Raw genomic sequence first — 18711 nt, 5'->3', positions numbered from 1 at the left:
TTCAAGAAAAGAAGATAAACAATAGATCTGACGTAGTGAAATAGTTTCAATTAAAATATTAGTTTACCCCCAGGTTTTCCCAGGAAGACAGTAGCTAAGGAACCAGCTGTCTCCAGAACCCTTCCACCAGCTTCCTTCCCAACATACAAACATACATATACTTTTATCAGTGTTTTAAAATATTACACTTGACGACTTGCCTCAAACACAGAAATCCCAACAACTGTATTTCAAAACGGCCAAAGCCTATCTTATTACAAGATAAAAGCAGCACAGTATAGCAGGGACATGAGACAACGGTGAGAAAAATATTGTAAAGAATGCATTTTCTCTTTAGGAAGAAAATGTTAATTTGCTTCTGTGTGGGTGGATTTGAATGTCAAGAGCTAAAAGGGTAGTGGGTCTCCCAAGGGCAAAGGGTATTTATTAATTCATAGTTTTTAAACTAAAGATTCTGTGACTCATCTATGACTGAATTGCTGATATCAGATGAAATTTGCCATCTAGAATAACTCAATAAGCTGAATAAAATACAAACAAAAACTAAATGGTAGCATCCGAGAGCAACCAAAGCAGCCCATACTGAAGGGACCAGCTCCTAGAGAGCAGGAAAGGCATTAAGATCAGCCTGCAATGATCCTAACACCAGAAAGCTCTGAGAGGGAGATGAAGAGCAGCCCCGGAGGCTTGACCTGCAGGGAACAGTGCAAATGATCGATGGAGTATGGTGTCCCCATGAGAAAGAGAAGTGGGTAGCGAGCAAAGGTTCAGCTCAAAGTCAATAATGACAACAGCAACAAGAGAGCGAGAACAGGGGAGGGTAGGAAGATGAGGGAAATTGCCAAGAAAACATCATAATTCTTTGCCTGGTTTTCAGAATGGAGATAATTTTCAGGTTTGGAACCCACTGACTGGGTCCTAGGGATCCCAAGGACAAGGGACCCTGTAATAGCATGGAAGGGTTTACTGCGGCTGTTCCCATAGTCCTTTCCCAAAGGGACCTTTGCTTATTCACTCAGGTGACTGTACATCCACGAAAAGGGGAAATCACCAGACATCTCGAGAACTATCAGACATCGAACACCAGTTAGTTTGCTGTCTTCAACCCTATGCGGCCCCAGAATCCAGGAATTGTCCTAATTCTCCTAAGGAGAAAATCAGCCATGTGACTGGTACATTCCAAATCTCAGCCTCCCAAACCAGTGCCCCCGGGGTTTATTTCCTCAACAGCCTCTGACACCATCAAACAGATCACACCATTTTACCGGGCTTTTCTAGTTATTCTTACTAACAGTCCTGGTCTACCCCAAGTTATTCCATCCCCTCTAGAATGAAGTCTCATTCAGCCCTTTGTCATCTTCTAGAATCACATATTCATTCTTAGACTCTTTTTTTCAACAGATATTTATTTAGTGACTGTTATAGCACAGCATAAGATCAGAGTCAGGGAAAAGCCTAAAAATAAACCACCCTGAAAGAGAAGGAAATATTTGGCATTTACAGATATCACGTAATAGAATGCCCAGTGTTCTTCATTCTTCAGGCAATACTCCCATCTCCTCCTCCTTCATCTCCAATAGTCTCACAACCTTATCTCTATAATTTGCTTTAAGACTACCAAATTTAATTCTATTAAACTTATATCTATTAATGTTATTTCTGTCAGTCATAAGAAGCCCTTGACTCCTAGGTTATTACCCATCTCTGAGACCCCAAACCTGTATGGCTCTATCTCCTAACCTAACCTCATCTCCTGCCATTCTCCGGTTCCTAAAACCATTCTGCTAAGTCCTCTGGGCTAAGCAGGAAAATACCCTATGTCTTCAAATATATCTCGAAGTTTCCCTTCACCTTTTTCACTCCAACTAAAAAAATGCCTCCTTCCTAATGGCACAAACTCCCACTCAGCCCCCTAGCATGATGGCTAGTTTCTCTTCTACACCTTACTACCCCTAGGTGTGGAGGCTGCTAGGGGCTCTTCATGTTGACCCTTCCTGTCTTTCGTCCCTCTCTCTTCCCTAACCCACCCCGAGTAGAATCTCATGCCATCAGAGTATGCAACCTGATCCCCTCCTTATTCCAGTCATCTCTGTCCTACCCAATTCTCTGCACTTACTGAAATATAAACTGTATATCTTTACCTTCAATTTTTCGTCTCCATGCTCTATTTAATCCAATTCAATCCAATCCAATCCAGTCTTTTGGGGATCATCTCTCTATTGAAACAGCTCTTGTTGAGGTCATGAACAATCTCCCTGTTAAAGCTCTTGATCCGTTCTCTACTCTCATCTTCCATGGTTGTCCAGCAACATGTGGCACCATTAATTAATCCTCCTTAGTATACTTTTCATTACTTGACTTTCAGATAGTGAGTTCTCCTGTTTTTTCTCCTACTTCACTGGGTGCTCTAAGTCTTTTTTTTTTTTTTCTTTCCTCTTCTGCCTATTTCCCTTAGCCTCCACCCCATTTTTCTATTCTATGACTTCAACTGTTTTTTTTTTTGTTTTGTTTTCATTTTAAGATTCTACTTATGAGTGATGCCTTGCAGTATTTGTCTTTCCCTGTCTGGCTTATTTCACTTAGCATAATGTCCTCAGATCTATCCATGCTGTGGTAAATGGCAGGATTTCCTTCCTTCTCATGGCTGAATAATATTCCATTGCGCGTGCGCGCGTGTGTGTGTGTGTACGTGATATGATATATATACATATATATACACACATACATGTATGATGCAACCATAGCTGGACACTTAGGTTGCTTCCATATCTTGGCTATTGTGAATAACATTGCAATAAACATGGGAGTGCAGACTCCATCTTTGTTTATGCTCAATCATGAAATGAACAGTACTTGCTCAGGTGAGTTCATTCCATCTCAGGTCTGTAAATACTTCTGGAAGTCGACAACCTTCCAATCTCTGTTTCATGCAGGGACATCTCCTCTGAGCTCCAGCCTCATATATCCAACAGCCTCTTTAACATCTGCAAACTGAATTCCTCATCTCCTGAGCCTCCTCACCCTACAGTCCTTCCCATCTGAGTAAATGGAAACTTAATCCTTCCCATTGCTCAGAAAAAAAAAACCTCTCTATGATCCTTGACAGACCTCTTTCTCTTCTACCCCATATCCAGTTCCTTGACAAAGCTTAGCAATTCTGCCTTCAAATATATATATCCAGATTATGGCCACTTCTTCCACTTCGCTGTTACTATCTCAGGAAAACATCATCATCTCTCACCTGGACCACTTTAAGAGCTTCCACTCTTGCCCCTGGCCAATTCATAATACAGTAAGCAGTCAGAGTAATCCTGATACAGGATAAATTGAATCATGTTCTTCTGCTCAAAGTCCACTAATGGTTTCCTGTGCAGAGATTTTGAGCCCTTACAATAGTCTGTAAGGCACTATCTTACATTCATTCTCCTCTCTGACTTTATTGCATACCATGCTCTCTGTCCTGACCCCAGCCTTCTTCCTCCCAACGTTACAGGCACACTCCAGCCTTTGGGACCTTGTACTTACTAGTCTATTTTCAAAAATGTTTTTCTCACCCTCCTGAGTATCTACAGCTCACTTACCTCCTTCATATTTTTGAACAGACATCATCTTATGTATGAGGGCTCCTACATCACTGTATTTTAAAACCTGCGTGTGTGTGCGTGTGTCCACACGTGCATGCACGTGCACACACACACACACACACACACACACACACACACTTCATATCCTGTTTTATTTGTATTTGTTGTTATCCCCATTGGACAGAGTATATATTTAACTTCTTGTTTATTCTCTCTTCCTACACTAGACTGTATGTTCTACGAGGGAAGAATTTTTCTCCATTTTGATTACTACTGTACTTCTAGTATTGAGAACCATGACATTGTAGGCACTCAAACATTTTTAATCATTGATTGGAAGAACTAACAAATTCGTAGGGGTATAAAGCCATTTTGAGTGTATCCAAAAACAGATACCTCACTGGTACGTGTAGTGGGATTGTCCATGTATAGGTGAATTTGGTGTGATATACATATTCAAATTAAAAAACATTTCTCAGACCACATTTTCCCAGTGAAGCCTTTTGAGAAGAGGTATTCTCTCTCTTTTTTTATTAGTAGGCTTCACAGACAAGTTGAAAAGTTGCAGTTTTATAATTCCACCTACAAACAAATGCTGTCTATTCATTTTTTATGTGTGTCCCCACTAACAAGCTCTCTATTAATGTGTCAATGTTAAGTTTTTCCCCATTCACTCAGTAACTATTTATTGAATGTCTCCTATTTCCCAGGTACTGTGCTAATTGTTAGGGATATAGGGTCCCTGCCCTCAGGGAATTTACAATTCTTTTTTCTCCTCAGCATATGACAGTCTTGCTCACCTACAGCCTTAGTAACATCAGGTAAAATTATGTAGTTATTTGTGGAAATCCTGATACATATATCATTGATCTTAACTGCGTTGGGTCTATCCCAAAATAAATACCCAAAACGGATGATGTGATCTAATGTAAATGACAGCATTTCAACACAGAAGACCTCAATCCTATTTCCCATAATGTGATTAATCTTTGTAGAAAGTCAGAGGATCTCCCCTGACCGAAGCTTCACCTCAGTTTACCTCAGTTTCTTCATCTGTAAGAAAAGGTTAATCCTTATTAAGTACCAAAGGTTTTTGTGAGGATAGGTAATAAAATGCAGAACTTCATGTACATGAACACTTAATATACTACTTAATGGAATAACAGTATTATTTCAACTGGGAAGCAGCCCTGTGTGAGGTGACAGAGACCAAACTTTTGAAAGGAGACGAGCTTGGGGTCAAATCCTCACCCTGGGACTTAGCAGCAAATAAAAACAATGCCATTTAATTTAGAAAGTTAACATGAGCATCAGAACTGACACATTTCAAAAGCCTGGCACCTAGCATAGGATTGGGCACAGAAAAGATGCTATTCTCAGCTCCTTTCGTCTACTGTAAGATTGTGGCCCCCGACCATTGTAATTGCAACTTTCTTCCATTTTAAAAGTATGCCTCAGATTTTCAATTTGTAGAATGAGGAAACTATATCAGATTGGGCTCTTTGAAAAGGCCTCTTCAGAAGTATGACATTAATAATGGACTGGGATGCTTAGGCAAAGTCACTATTATCCTTGAGGGCAGCACTTTGACGTGCTCTATTAGGTTTTGGCATGGTCAACTCTGAGGGGAGAGACAGAAAAATCATATTCAGGAAAAGCTCTTCAAGGCAGTACACCAGAGGAAAAGAAGAATAATGAGGTAACACTAACTGTAAAGTAAACCAGGCCAAGAGCCAAGAATTTTCCTGCAAAGGGAGACCGGAGACAATCAGCTCTCATGTACCTACAGCTTCCAGCAACTTTCAAATGGCAAGAGACAAAGAACACTCTTCTCAGGCAATTTTGAAAAGTCAACGCCAAACAAGCCCTCACACCTCCACTGCTGTGAGAGGACATCCCCTCGGAGGTCAACGAGGGCCTCAGATTACTGGCTTTCCTGCCACCACGCTAGTCACACGGTGGGATGTTCACAGTTTGTGGACATTTCAATTCTATTCTACATCAATCTAGCGACAAGGTTACTCTCCCAAGCAAAATGAAAGTGGAAGAATGAAACGTTCAAATCATTTGATCACAATTGGACTGAAAGGATCACAATTGGACTGAAAGGACATCACTCAAGTTCCCAGAACTGGGAGGGCTCTCTGTCCCATCTCATTTCAAGTACTTTTGGCCTTTCAAAATGAGAAAGGAGTAAGCTTTATATTCTAGCAGCTAGAAAGGAGCTGATGTTCTGGCGCACGCTGCGGCTGTCTTCTGACAACATTGCACAACCGCCTCAAGCCCAGCAGCTCCTGCTCCATTTTACAAGGCCTGGAACCAACACTCTGCTCCTTGATCTCTCTACTTCATGCTTTAGAAACAAAGAGCGTCACTTGATGAACCAATACTTCACGAACCAACTGACAAACCTGGTTGCATTACCTACTGGAACATTTTCTTGATTTCATGGCACTTCCTTAAAAAAGCAATTTGTGGGGATTTAGGTCACACTTTGATAATTCAGCCTATGAAAGCCTACCTCTTTTTATTCTCTGGTCCTATCTGAACATCCAAGAGTATAACAAAGAGTCATATTCTTCCATATCACAAGCTCGAAATGGGATTCATTGTTATAAAACTGAAATTTTACTACAGAAGAATAGCTGTGATTTATGTATATATTTATAGTTATTTTTAGCATTATTGCAAGAAGCCCATCCCTGCTTAAGACATTAAATACTGAGTTTCCTAACCCAAGAACTGGGAACTCTTGGTTCCTGATACGTGACAGTTGATATTTACCACAGTGTTCAGTAGGTACGTCTTTAAATGTAAATTTGGCTCTGTTCTTTGCCTGGTTGTTTGGGGGTTTGCCCATCTGCTAGTCATTTGCTGCCAGTCTGTGGCTTGTTTTTTGTTGATTGATTCAGAGTTAAACAAACAGGTTTCTTCTCTCTCATCCATCTCTTGCCCAGTCTGTCTTATGCTCATTAATTCTGTGGCCCAGTGACCCTTGAGCAGATCAATCTTTCCTTCCGAGACATCCATTTACGAAATTTAAAATCTATATGATACACTTTGGGTCAAGATAAAGTTTTCTAAAAAGGGCTTGCGAACTGTTTTCTCACTAGAATAGAAAAAGGGCTGTGATTTTCTACACGGCACAGAGACATGAGAAGCTAGGGACATTTTCCTCCTCTGGTTCCAGAGAAGGGGGCTGAAGAGCTCAGGGTTTCTTTTGTCTCGCTAAGATCACACACATATAGCTAATGGCCCGAGGCACTCATACATTTCAGGGAGCTCTCCAGCCTTCTCTTGAACTAATTCCTTCCAGAGCCTCTGTTCAAGTGTGACTCATCACTTTACAAAGCCACTGCCTCCCTGTCCTCCTCCTGCCAAATGTGGAGGGCATGTCTTTCCCATTGGATTCCTGCCATTTCTTTCATACATTTGACGTAATCTTCTTTCCCATTGTTTTTGTGCATCAGATTGTGCAAAATTGCAGACAAAAAAAGTAGAGAAAACCTAAAAACTTGCAGAAATGACTCTGTTGAGATGCCTTCAGTTATCCTGGGACCTGTGAAAATCTTCATCAGTTTGAATAGGGAGTTTTAATTTAGTTCTGTTTGTGTGTGTGTGTTTGGTGGGAAAGTGGGGTACTTTCATCACACTTTCGTATGATTGAGGAAAGTCGGCGAGATTAGAGGAGACATAAAAATATAACTAGCCTTGAAGAAGTTAAAACAATTTTTTGAATAGAACACTTTTTAAAAAGTGTAAAAACACTCTTTAAAAAGAACACTCGTAGTCAAATTGATCATCTGAGTAGACACTAGACCTTACTAGAGATTTCATGGTAACAGAAATATTCATCACATCCTGCCCCTGCCTGGACTTTCCTCCATTAATTATCCCCTCTCTTCTCAGTACTGTCAACCTTTTCCTTTCCACTGGCCTCATTCCCGTAGGCTAGAAATATGCTCAAGTCTCTCCCATCTTGGGAATAAATACTTCCTTAACTGTCTACACTCTAGCTACTGCACCTTCTTCTTTAAGATTTTTTTTCTTTTTGTTCAGCTTCTAAAACAAGCAATCTACATGAAATGTCTCATACTATTTCTTTCCCTTATTGATTACAAACCCTCTATCCCTACATTATCGCTATGCCAGAGGGAGTATCTATGTTACTGATTCCAACTTTATTAGTGTTCTTGGATATAAATGACCGAAATCTTATTTCAATCTGGGCCAAGCCAAAAGAAAAGTTATTTTTATTATTGTGGTTATTGTTGTTTAGCTCCTTTACCAAAAAAGTACATAGTCAGAGCTAACTTTAGGTCCAGCGGACCCAGGACTTACTGTCACTTTCCTGACTCTGCCTCTTATTTTAGCTTTACATCTTGGCCACTTCATGCCTCGTGGTTGCAAACAGTGACAAGGATCTCTAGATTCACCTTCTCAGTGCTCCAAATGTGGCAGAAAAAGAAAGTTTGTTTGACCAGATCTCAGGGTTAACTTTGGTCATCATGAGTCACAGACCAACTGTTAAGCGAAGCAGTCCAAGGGGCTGTGACATTCTGACTGGTTAAGGCCTGTGTTGTGTGCATTCTTTGGAATCAAGAAGGGCTTTGAATTTCAGCTCTCATAGTGTTTATTCACAGTAACAATATGACTATACCTACCATGTCCGATCCTCTACAGCGAACACCAGTTCTTTACAACAGCCGTGCAAGCTACGCGTGAAACGTTATGAAGATGATCGATGTTTGAATAACTTAATTGGCTCAGCTCTAAAAATGAAGAGAAAGGATTTGGGATCTAAACTCAAGTTTGTTTAGTTTCAAAACTGTGCTCTTCCCAGTGCATCATGCCAAAATACTGTACCCGAAGCACTCATCACTGAGCCAGGACGTGCTTAACTCATGTTAGTTACTTCTGTTTTCTCTGCCCACACAATTCAGAGCACATCCTGATTCTCGAATATTTCTTGTTGCAGGCCCCCCATAACCTGGCTCCTGCCTACTTTGAATGGTTTCATCTCTCACCATGTTGCCCAGGTTGTTCTGAACCATTTATTCTTCCTTCAACAAACCAGGTTCCTCTTACTTGTCTGAAATTTTGAATATAAAATGTATTCATTCTGTCTGGCTCCCTATCCCCATGGCAAACTATTCATTTTTCAAGTCTGACCTTAAGCACTGACTTTCCTCTGTGTTCCTCTGCTGTTCATACATGCCTCCATCGAGCAGAATGTAGTGGTTCCTCCATGCTCTCCCCACTGCGCTGTGAAATCTCCAAGTCCGGGCCATGGATCAGGTCACTTTCTTGTCCCATTCCCAGGGACACACTGCAGGTACCGAATAAATGTTTGTTGAATGAATAAAGGTACATACAAAGAAATGAATTTCTTTTTCCCCCAAATGGCCCAAATTCCCTTCCCCAGCATAAACTTTGTTAGATACAAGTAGCAACAAGACAAAGTGAGGGAGGAAGAGAAATGTTGCCAAAAAAAACCCCCTACTATACAGAGGAACTACAGAGAAAAACTTTTCTTATCTTTTATATAATTAAATGATCACTGATACACAATTATTATAAGGAAGTAAAGAATTTTGGCTGCTTGCCTTCTAAAACAATTCTCGATAGCTCCTTGATTTACCTTCATTTTGTGCTCATTCCTCTATTTTTTTTAGTGTTTTCACTGCTCTGGTCTCAAGGTCTTCATCAGTATGGACTGTGGAAATAGTCTCTCCCCACCCCCTTCCATCTGCACAGGCCTCCCTGCAAACCACCTTCCACGTAGCTGTGAAAATGATATTACTAAAACAGAACAAAACAAGAAATCCTTCTATAGGTTTCTATTTTCTGCAGTATGAACTCCAGACTGCATGCACCTATCGTTTCAAGTCTCTTACTTTTCTACCTAGAATACTCTTCTCACTTTGTCCACTTGGTGAGTACAAGCTCACAATCGTTGCAACCATCATTTTATCTACGAAGACTTGTCAGATCTCCCCACATATAACTAACCGCTTCTTTCCTTTTCCCTAGAGGTACATACTTATATTAAAAAGCCTATAATACTTTATTTCGTTTTATCTTTCCCACTAGATGATAAAGCCTTTATTAGCAGGGACCATGTCTTATTTATCTTGTTCCCTGGTACCTAGCCCAGTGCATAGAACATAAATATTTGGTGGTTGGGATGAAAAGAAGGAAGAAAAAGAGACAAATACAGAAAGAATTAAGTCTACTTTCACTTTTGTTTCAGGTCTCTGAGATTCAAATCCCTAGAGAGAAAAATTTCTAATGGAATAAAGGAGAAAAGACTTGTCTTTATCAAAATTGCTTTTGTCAACAATAGCTTTTGTTGCAATGCAGGGAAGTATATATACTCATGGATTCTTTGGTCTTGAGTCTCACTTTTAAGACTTTAATTCTCCCAGGAATTGTCTTTTCTTTAGCTAGCTTAAAAACCCATTAGAAATTGTTGGGAAATAAAATCCAAAAAGACTCTGTGTGCTAAATTAAGTAAATAAATTAGTAAATATGAATAGATGAATTATCTTCATTACTTATATATTTCTTCCCCCAATAAATTGACTTGATTCTTAACAAGAAACAAATGGAAACATATACAAAATATTTTCTGTCTTAAAGTTGATACTAATTATTTTACTATTTTTCAATGTATATTCTGTTTCTGCATCAAGTAGACACTATTGAATTTTTTCTTTTTCCCCTAGAAAAAACTTTTCTCTTTTAGCAACTGTGATGCTACTTTCCTGGTTGATGAAAGACTGTTCAAGATTGTTAGGGGATGCCTGTGAGGACTGGCAATTTCTCCTGACCTGAAGAATTTAATTTGACCACTGATGCTACGCTCAGAGTCTCTGGAATCATAGAGATGAGGGATGAGGTCAATTCTTCTGGATGTTTGCACAGGGAAGTAGAGCCCCCTACTCAGATACTGAACCCTAGAACACCAAAAGGTCACCCAGATATTTGGGGACTGGCAACCACAGCACTAAACAAAAACTTATTCCTTCTTTTATTTTTTATTTTTTGGATGACAGGTCATGAGGAAACCATGTAAGTTCACTGTCATTTCACTTGAAAGGTAGATTTAATACATATTCAATAAATTGAACAATGGTTTATTATATTACTTTTCATATTTATTTATATTTTTAAAATATGGTGCTCCTTAGAAGCAAATTTGTTAGTTTTACATATTTCTATATATCTTTAAAAGGAAACCCTCTGAGACAAAGCATATGTATTACATGTACTTAAACACAAATATAAATACATAAATTTTATTAATGGACCTATAGTATTCATCAAAACATGTATTTAAAAACTAAGTTTTCGGAATCAATTTTCAAAATGATCAAAAGATACGTGGTATCTATGTGATATACTATATACGTGTGTATACACACACACACACACACACACACAAATATCTATGTATGCCCAAATGATCATAGGATAGTTTTAAAATACAGCATCCAAAATATATCAGACATTATAATTATTAAAAATGTTGCTTATGTATAAATGCTTCAAAACAGAAAATTAGGAATACTTATCTTGGAAGCACTTCTAATCACTTCCAGTTTGGCACTGTCCCATTCATATCAATTTTTGCTTAAACTCTTAAAACAAAACAAAAAAAAAACTGAGCTCTTTTTTTTGTTGAAAATGCTAATTCATTTCAATTTTCTTAATTTCAAAAATAATGTTTCTCATTCACCAGTTTTCTCATTACTGAAACATTGGAGAAATATCATGAAATAATTCGTTAAACAGACTAGTTGGTATTCTGTAGACCGAAAAGTCGGTGAAACTGAATTTAAACATTTTGAAACCTAATTTCTGTCAACCTGATTTACCACTGAGGCTTTGTGTGTTCTTATCTCTCAGATTTATCTCCTCCAGCCTAACCAAGCCCTTTGATTTAGCACCGATAGTTTTACATGTAACTGTAAGATATCTTTTAAAAGTGCTTCTAAACAGTTAATCTTCAGATTTACTTTTCATGCAGTTTGTAGCAAATGCTAACAAAAGAGACTGCTTGACACTGGAAGCTCTCGACTTGAAACTCTACTTAGTAATTTTGAGTACAAATAAGTAATTGTGTCTTCAATTTTACATGCTCCAAGAAAACGTACAGACAGGAAGAATTATCTATGTGAAATTAGAGCTAGATTTCACATTGAAGCCTTGCTAATTTCCTGTGAAAATCCACTTCTCAAATGAACGTGACAACAGCGCACGGGTCCACACATTAATAGGAACATCCACCAACGGGACACCTTCCCCATTTAGCTTTAAAGGAACCATGGGGAAACTTTACAGGCTCAGGAGTGAAGGCAACAGATAGGCCATGCTATTATTTTGGAGCAGGGACTACATATTCTGAAATTGCAGCGTTTGCATGATTTCAGCAAAGACAAAGTCTGCCCTATGTGTATCTCACGGTGACTTGGAGTAAAGCCTAAGTCCACAGCGCTGAAATTCTGAGAGTTAAATCATCATATACTATCAACCGGAACAACACAGCGATTCAAGTCATTTGCCTCAAAAGCAACTTTGAAATAAACTCCAGTAAAGCTGGTTAGAACAAGTCTATCCCTGTTTTTAGGAAGTTCAAAAATGTGGAAGTTAAGTTTTTCAGAGGCGCTCCGAAGTATACATGTAAAAAAAAGGCAGTGTCTAATTATTAAATGTAAGTTTATTTAATAATAGGCCATTTAGTTCTTTTGAGGTAGGTTTTCTGCCATATATTGAAAACACTTACGGCTAACCTGGTAAAAAACAACACAACAAATCATCCAAGTTCGTCGATCCTTAAGTCCAAAATAAGCTGAATGCTGAACACATCATGTAGGATTTTTAAAATGCTTTATAAATTTGAATTTATCTTTAAACAGAAGTCAGTCTTCCTCAGAAAGTCTGAGAAATCTTGGCTTAATAACTATTTTTTTTAAGTCCGTTAACGGGGAGCAACTGGAACATTCTACAAAGGGCTGATGGTAATCAAATGCACCTAATAAAAATCCACGGGCCCATAGCGCTGAGGGATTTTGTTATTCATCAGTGAAAACCCTTTTAACAACTACATTTGATTCCCCACAATCATTCATGCTCACAAACATCCAAACCAAAAGTGGACAAATATTTTCATCCTGTATTAAGCGATATAATAAAGGCCTGGGCATGATAATGAAGTGAGAAACATTTACTGGCATACCAGGGTGGTGTAAAAATAGTAATAACCTTTGACAACAAAAAGCTTAGTCAACTCATAGGGACAGTCGCTTTCTGTGCTAGACATGAAATCAATATTATCTGCAAAATCAGAAGACGCTGCAACCTAAAATGATATTTACCTTGAAATTTATAAAACAGAAAGTATTTCCGGTGAGAAGAATTGAATCTTTTCAAACACATAATGGCATCATATTTGCAACTGCAGGCATGTTGAAATATTCAGCTCTGCTTAATTGCTCGAACTGTACTTCTGAAAGAGGTAAATGTTACAAATATTTGTTGAAATCAGTTGAAATGTGTGGTATTTAACTAGTTTAAACTAATTAGCCACGAGGTCGTAACCATTTCCATTTATCTAATTTCTTCGGGAAAAAACCGACGTTGTAATAAAACTAGAAGGATGATTACACAACCCACATCGATGTCTTTAAAACCACCTACTCGTCCACAGGGCCATTACCATGGGCTTTGCCCTTCGATAAGTAACATGGTAATTCTCACAGGCTTTTTGTGTGATAACTTCTGGGAGTCAGGGAGAAGACAATTTTTAGTTTAGGCTGCTTGAACTGCAGAACAGATACAGAAAAGCACTTCATTTATTATAGTGATGGAATGCAAAAAGAGCCCACTTGTCTAAGTGCCGTAGGGCTGGGATCACAAAGACACTTATGTTTAGCTCCTGTGCCTTTTGGCGACTATATTTGAAACTGAGTACTGTTACAATATTTAGCAATTTTGTTATATTTTCTGAAATAATGACTATTTGTACATAGAAAATTGCTTAAAGTCCTGTTTCACAGTCCTTAAAAAAAAAAAAAATCAAAGCTCATTTACTGGAATATAATCAAGGGTCCTATAATTCAAAGATAATTAATCCTACTTCTACATGTCCCTTTGCTGACAACTAGCAGTGAACCCGAAGAAGTTGTTAAACCCTTTAACTGCCAGATTCTTTAGCGTCATCAATTATGGGACGTAAAGATAAATTAGAAATATATATTAAGCATGTTGAGATGCTCATAAGAAACTGTGTAAAATGCTGTGGAAATCGAGGATAAGAAAATGTTTACTCTATTTGAACAAGGACATATTGACAGAAATACTTTTTTTTTTAATGATTTTTTATTATATTATGTTAGTCACCATACAGTACATCCCCGGTTTCCGATGTAAGGCTCGATGATTCATTAGTTGTGTATAACACCCAGGACAGAAATACTTTTAAAACAATCGAAATGCCCTCCCCCCCAAACTGAAGTATACATTTTAACTAAATAAAATATGTTTTCAGAGAAATATGGAAAAAAGTTTAAGGTTTTGATATTGGTGTCATCACCTTATTTTCTTTAATGATATGTGATACAGATAATCAACACGGGGGAATAAATGCCTGACTTCTGAAAATTAAAAAAAAAAAAATGCTGAGTGAAAGTAAAGAAGCCTTAAATAATTAGAAAGATATACCCAGTTCATGGACCAGGAAGCTTGACATTATTAACAGGTCACTTCTCCCCAAAGTTATCTATAATTCCATGTAATCATATCAAAATCTCAATGGGATTTTCCTTTTGTTCTTGTTTTATTTTTGCCTGGGACTTGACAAACATCGAAAATTCACATGGAAATATAAAGAACATAAAATAGCCAAAAAGCTTCAAAAACAACAAAATTGGAGGGTTCCTACTACTTGATTCCAACACACATTATAAAGCCGTGGGAATCTAAGGTAGTGCAGCATTGGCATCAAGATAGACAAATACATCAATGGAGCAAATAAGCTGTTCAGAAATAGGGCCCCTACTTACATAAACAAATGGTTTTTGACAAGTTGCAAAGGCAGCTCAGTGCAGAAAGAACAGGCTTTCAGCAAAAGGTGCTCAGACATTTGGAAATCCACATGCAAGAAAATGAACGGTTTTTTAGTGTCTATTTTTCTTATATAAGAAAAATGCTCAAAATGGATCATAGATTTGAATATAAAAATCTAAAACTATAAAATTTCTGGGAAAAAAACATAAGAGAAGACCTTTGTCACCTTGGGTTGTCAGAGATTTCTCAGGACACCAAAAGCATGATCCATATAAGAAAAAAAAAATGATATACTGCGCTCAAAATTAGAAACTTTGTTCTTCAAAAGATACTTTAAGGATAATAAACAGACAAGCTACACTGGAGGCAAATATTTTCAAAGCATGTAGCTCATAAAGGACTTCTATAAAGCACTCTCAAAACTGAATTAAAAGGGAAGGAAAATGGGCCAGAGATTGAACATACACTTCACCAAAGGAGAAATAATGAGTGATATGGTAGATGAATTATGGCTTCCCAACATTTATCCATGTCCTATTCTCTGCCCCACACCCCCCAAAAAAAGAAAAAGAAAAAGACTTTGTAGATGTGGGGTAAATTAAGGGTGCTGAGATGAGATTATTCTGGATTATATGGGTGGACGCTAAATGCAATCACACGTTCTTTATAAGAGGAAGGCAGAGGAAGATTTGACCATAGACAAAGGAAGGCCATGTGACAGAAAGCAGAGAGAAACAGAGCCAGAGAGAGAAGATGTTATGCCATTGGCTTTGAGGATGGAAGAGAGGAAAGGACCATGAGCCAAAGAATTCCAGAAGTTCAGTTCTAGATGCTGGAAAGGGCAAGGAACAGGATTTTCTGCTAACACCTTGATATTAGCTAAGCAAAACTGATTTCAGACACCTAGTGTCCACAACTGAGGGAATAACCTTCTGTTGTTTCAAGCCAAGTTTGTAGTAATATATTAGAGCAGCCAGAGGAGAGTGATGTAGATGGTGTAAAAGCACCTGAAAAGATGCCCAACATCATTAGTCATGAGGAAAATAATTAACACACCAACTATAACAAGATGAGAATGTGAAGGAACTAGAACTGGCATGCAATGGTGGGAATGTGAAATTGTGCCACCACTTTCGAAAACAGTTTAGCAGCTTCTTAAAAAGTTCATCAACATGTGCCATATGACACAAGTCATTCCAATCCTAAGTATTTACTCAAGAGAAAAGTTAACCTCCATACAAAGATTTGCACTTGAATGCTTATAGCAACTTTATTTGTAATAGCTGAAAACTGACAATTACCCAAATGTCCATAAAGAAGCAAATGGATAGGGGCGCCTGGTTGGCTCAGTCCATTAAGCATCTGCCTTTGGCTCAGGTCATGATCTCAGGGTCCTGGGAGGGAGCCCCATGTCTGGCTCCCTGCTCAGCAGAGAGTCTGCTTCTCCCTCTCCCTCTGTCCCTACCCCCCTCCTCATGCTTGCTCTCTCTCTCTCAAATAAATAAATAAAATCTTAAAAAAAAAAAAAAGGAAATGGTAAACAAATGGTGGTATACCCATACAATGGAATGAAACTCAGATATAATAAAAAAGGAACACATGATACATGAAAAGCATGGATGACTCTCAAAATAGTAATTCTGAGAGAAGGAGGCCAGACCAAATAAAAGAACATACAGACCGCAAGATTCCATTTCTATAAAACTGTATAAAATGAAAAGTAATCAACAGTGACAGAAAGCCTGGGAAGAGGGCATGGGAAGGACAGACGGCAAGGATTTTAAAGGGGCATGAACAAACTTTGGGGATGACACATGGTTTCACAGGTGTATACACATGACAGAACTTACCAGATGGTACCCATATGCAGTTCACTGTATATCAATGATACTCCAGTCAAGCTATTCACGATAAATAAATAAGAACATATTTTTGATGATCTGTTTGCAATCCAGGAGCTGGATCTAAATGTCAAATTCATAGATTGTTAATCTTGAAGGCATTTGTTTTTGCAGAGTATGTAAGATGCCTCAACTTGTTTACTCATTTGATTTGTAGTCAAGTTTTATATTTTATCTTATGTCTTAGAAAACTCTTCTTCTACTATGGAATAATACCCTGTAGGTAACATCTATTAATTAACAAGCAATGTTTAGTTTTCCAATTCAATAAAACTACCTCAGGGAGAAACCAATGGCTCAGTTCAATTAGGAAAAGAAAATATGAATTATACCATCTACAGGATGCCTAGAATAGGAGTAATTGGTAGAACTACAGTAAAGAAAACAGTAAAGGCCTAAGGAAAATTAATATGAAATATAATTATGGAAAATATTTGTGCAGACAAAAACGAGTCCCCTAGTTTCTACTCCATTCCAAATTCTGGCATTTCGTGCTCCTGTCAGCAGCACGTATATCAAACTGGAACAATACAGAGAAAATTAGCATGGCCCTGTGCAAGGATGACGTATGGGTTCATGAAGCATTCCATATATTTTTTTAAAATTTTAGAAAAAAAAATAAATTTTGTTATGTCTACACTCTCTTCATCTTTTAAATTATTTATAAAACACACTTACGGGGCACCTGGGTGGCTCAGTCAGTTCAGTGTCTGCCTTCAACTCTGGTCATGATCCCAAGACCCTGGCATGGAGCCCCGGCTCAGCAGGGAGCCTGCTTCTCCCTCTTCTTCTGACCCTCCCCTACTCGTATTTTTTTTCTCTCTCTCTTTCTCAGATAAATAAAATTAAACACACACACACACACACACACACACACACACATTTATGCAGTACCAATGTATATTTAAACACAGTGTTCAGCTTCTAAGTATTTAAAGAGAAATAAGAAAGTCTGTACCCTAAAGAACCTGACAGGTTAGGAGGTGAGCTCAACAATTTAAGGAAAGAGGAAAAAAAAGAAACTAGACCATAAATGAATGCTGTGACAGCTACATAAAAGGACTTGCTGATGGTAAGGGAATCATGAATGGATAATAGAAATGGGAATTATGATTAAAGCATACTCTTTGGCTTAATTTAAACAAAACCGAATTTTCTTGATTATATCATATAATAATAAAATAAAATGGTAAAAGGACCACTTCTCTATTTCCTCCTTCTGTCTTTCACTTTTACACGTAAGGAATGTTTTGTTCACTACAGGTAGAATCTGGATGCCTGATTGATGCGGCCAAGTCATGGCAGCCCATTGCTGTAAAAAGCTGCTGGGTTATAAACCAAATCTACACGGTTCAAAAACATTCCTTTATAACGAATATTGAGCATGCATTTCAAACATTTAAACCATTCATGCAGATCCACTTTTCAAACAGCAAACAACAGCAATGTTCACTACGCCATTAAAATAAGAGATAACAAAACCATTCTCATTTTGCATTTCCTTTGTCAAAATATTTCACCAAACACAATTCTAACCATAACTTCAAAACCATTTGTAATTTGCAAACCCACTACTGAATTATAGAAATCGTTACCAAATTTCCTGCCAAGAGTTTAAAAACCTTCAAGGCACTTTCCCACATGAACCATGTAAAATGGTGGCTGCCTAACCCAAGCTGAACTAATGTGTCCCTTGTCAGAAAGTCCAATAACCCAAAGCCAAAAATGGAGATTAGTTTCAATCTGGTGGCTAAGGCCCTAACATAAAAATCCTGAGCTGCCAGCAGCCATATTTCCCACCATCAGATGTAAGAATCTTGACGGAATCCTGACGCGTCGAGACAGACAGCCATGAGGCAGAAGGAAAGGCATTTCTATTTCTTGTTAATAAGATAACTGCCCTACTGCCTTTATGGTTTTCTTAAAACAAAGTTGCCGAAACTTTCTTGGATTCTAAGAGCTTAAAGCTTTTGGCTTAAGCTGGTTTGAGTTATAATTCTTAAAAGCTGCAAAATTTTTGCAAAATCAAAAAGAAACACTATGAAAGACAAAATATATTAATAATCATTCTTTCTCTAAGGTACAAATTATCATACAGCTACAATAATTAAAGCAGTAGGATTCTAAGGATGGAATATAGAAACAGATTAGTATAA

General features: G+C 38.0%; 1 long non-coding RNA gene and 1 other non-coding gene across 2 annotated transcripts in view; one reads left to right on the top strand and one right to left on the bottom strand.

Moving 5' to 3' along the window:
- Positions 1 to 8902, bottom strand: part of LOC121105357 — a 43051-nt gene extending 34149 nt beyond the window's left edge. Inside the window, exons 1-2 of the long non-coding RNA XR_005837801.1 lie at positions 8757 to 8902; positions 8249 to 8356 (exon numbers count right to left, since the gene is read on the bottom strand). This is a non-coding gene — a long non-coding RNA (uncharacterized LOC121105357). The remainder of the gene's footprint in view (positions 1 to 8248; positions 8357 to 8756) is intronic.
- Positions 8903 to 17046: 8144 nt separating this feature from the next.
- LOC121105463 lies at positions 17047 to 17151 on the top strand. The gene has a single exon (XR_005837991.1). It is a non-coding gene; the product is annotated as a U6 spliceosomal RNA (small nuclear RNA).
- The last annotated feature ends 1560 nt before the right edge of the window (positions 17152 to 18711 follow it).

This window comes from Ursus maritimus, unplaced genomic scaffold, assembly GCF_017311325.1.
Source record: "Ursus maritimus isolate PB19 unplaced genomic scaffold, ASM1731132v1 scaffold_26, whole genome shotgun sequence".
In the NCBI taxonomy this organism is placed as follows: domain Eukaryota; kingdom Metazoa; phylum Chordata; class Mammalia; order Carnivora; family Ursidae; genus Ursus; species Ursus maritimus.
The sequence above is the reverse complement of the archived record's forward strand: the minus strand, read 5'-3'. Positions and strand labels throughout refer to the sequence as shown.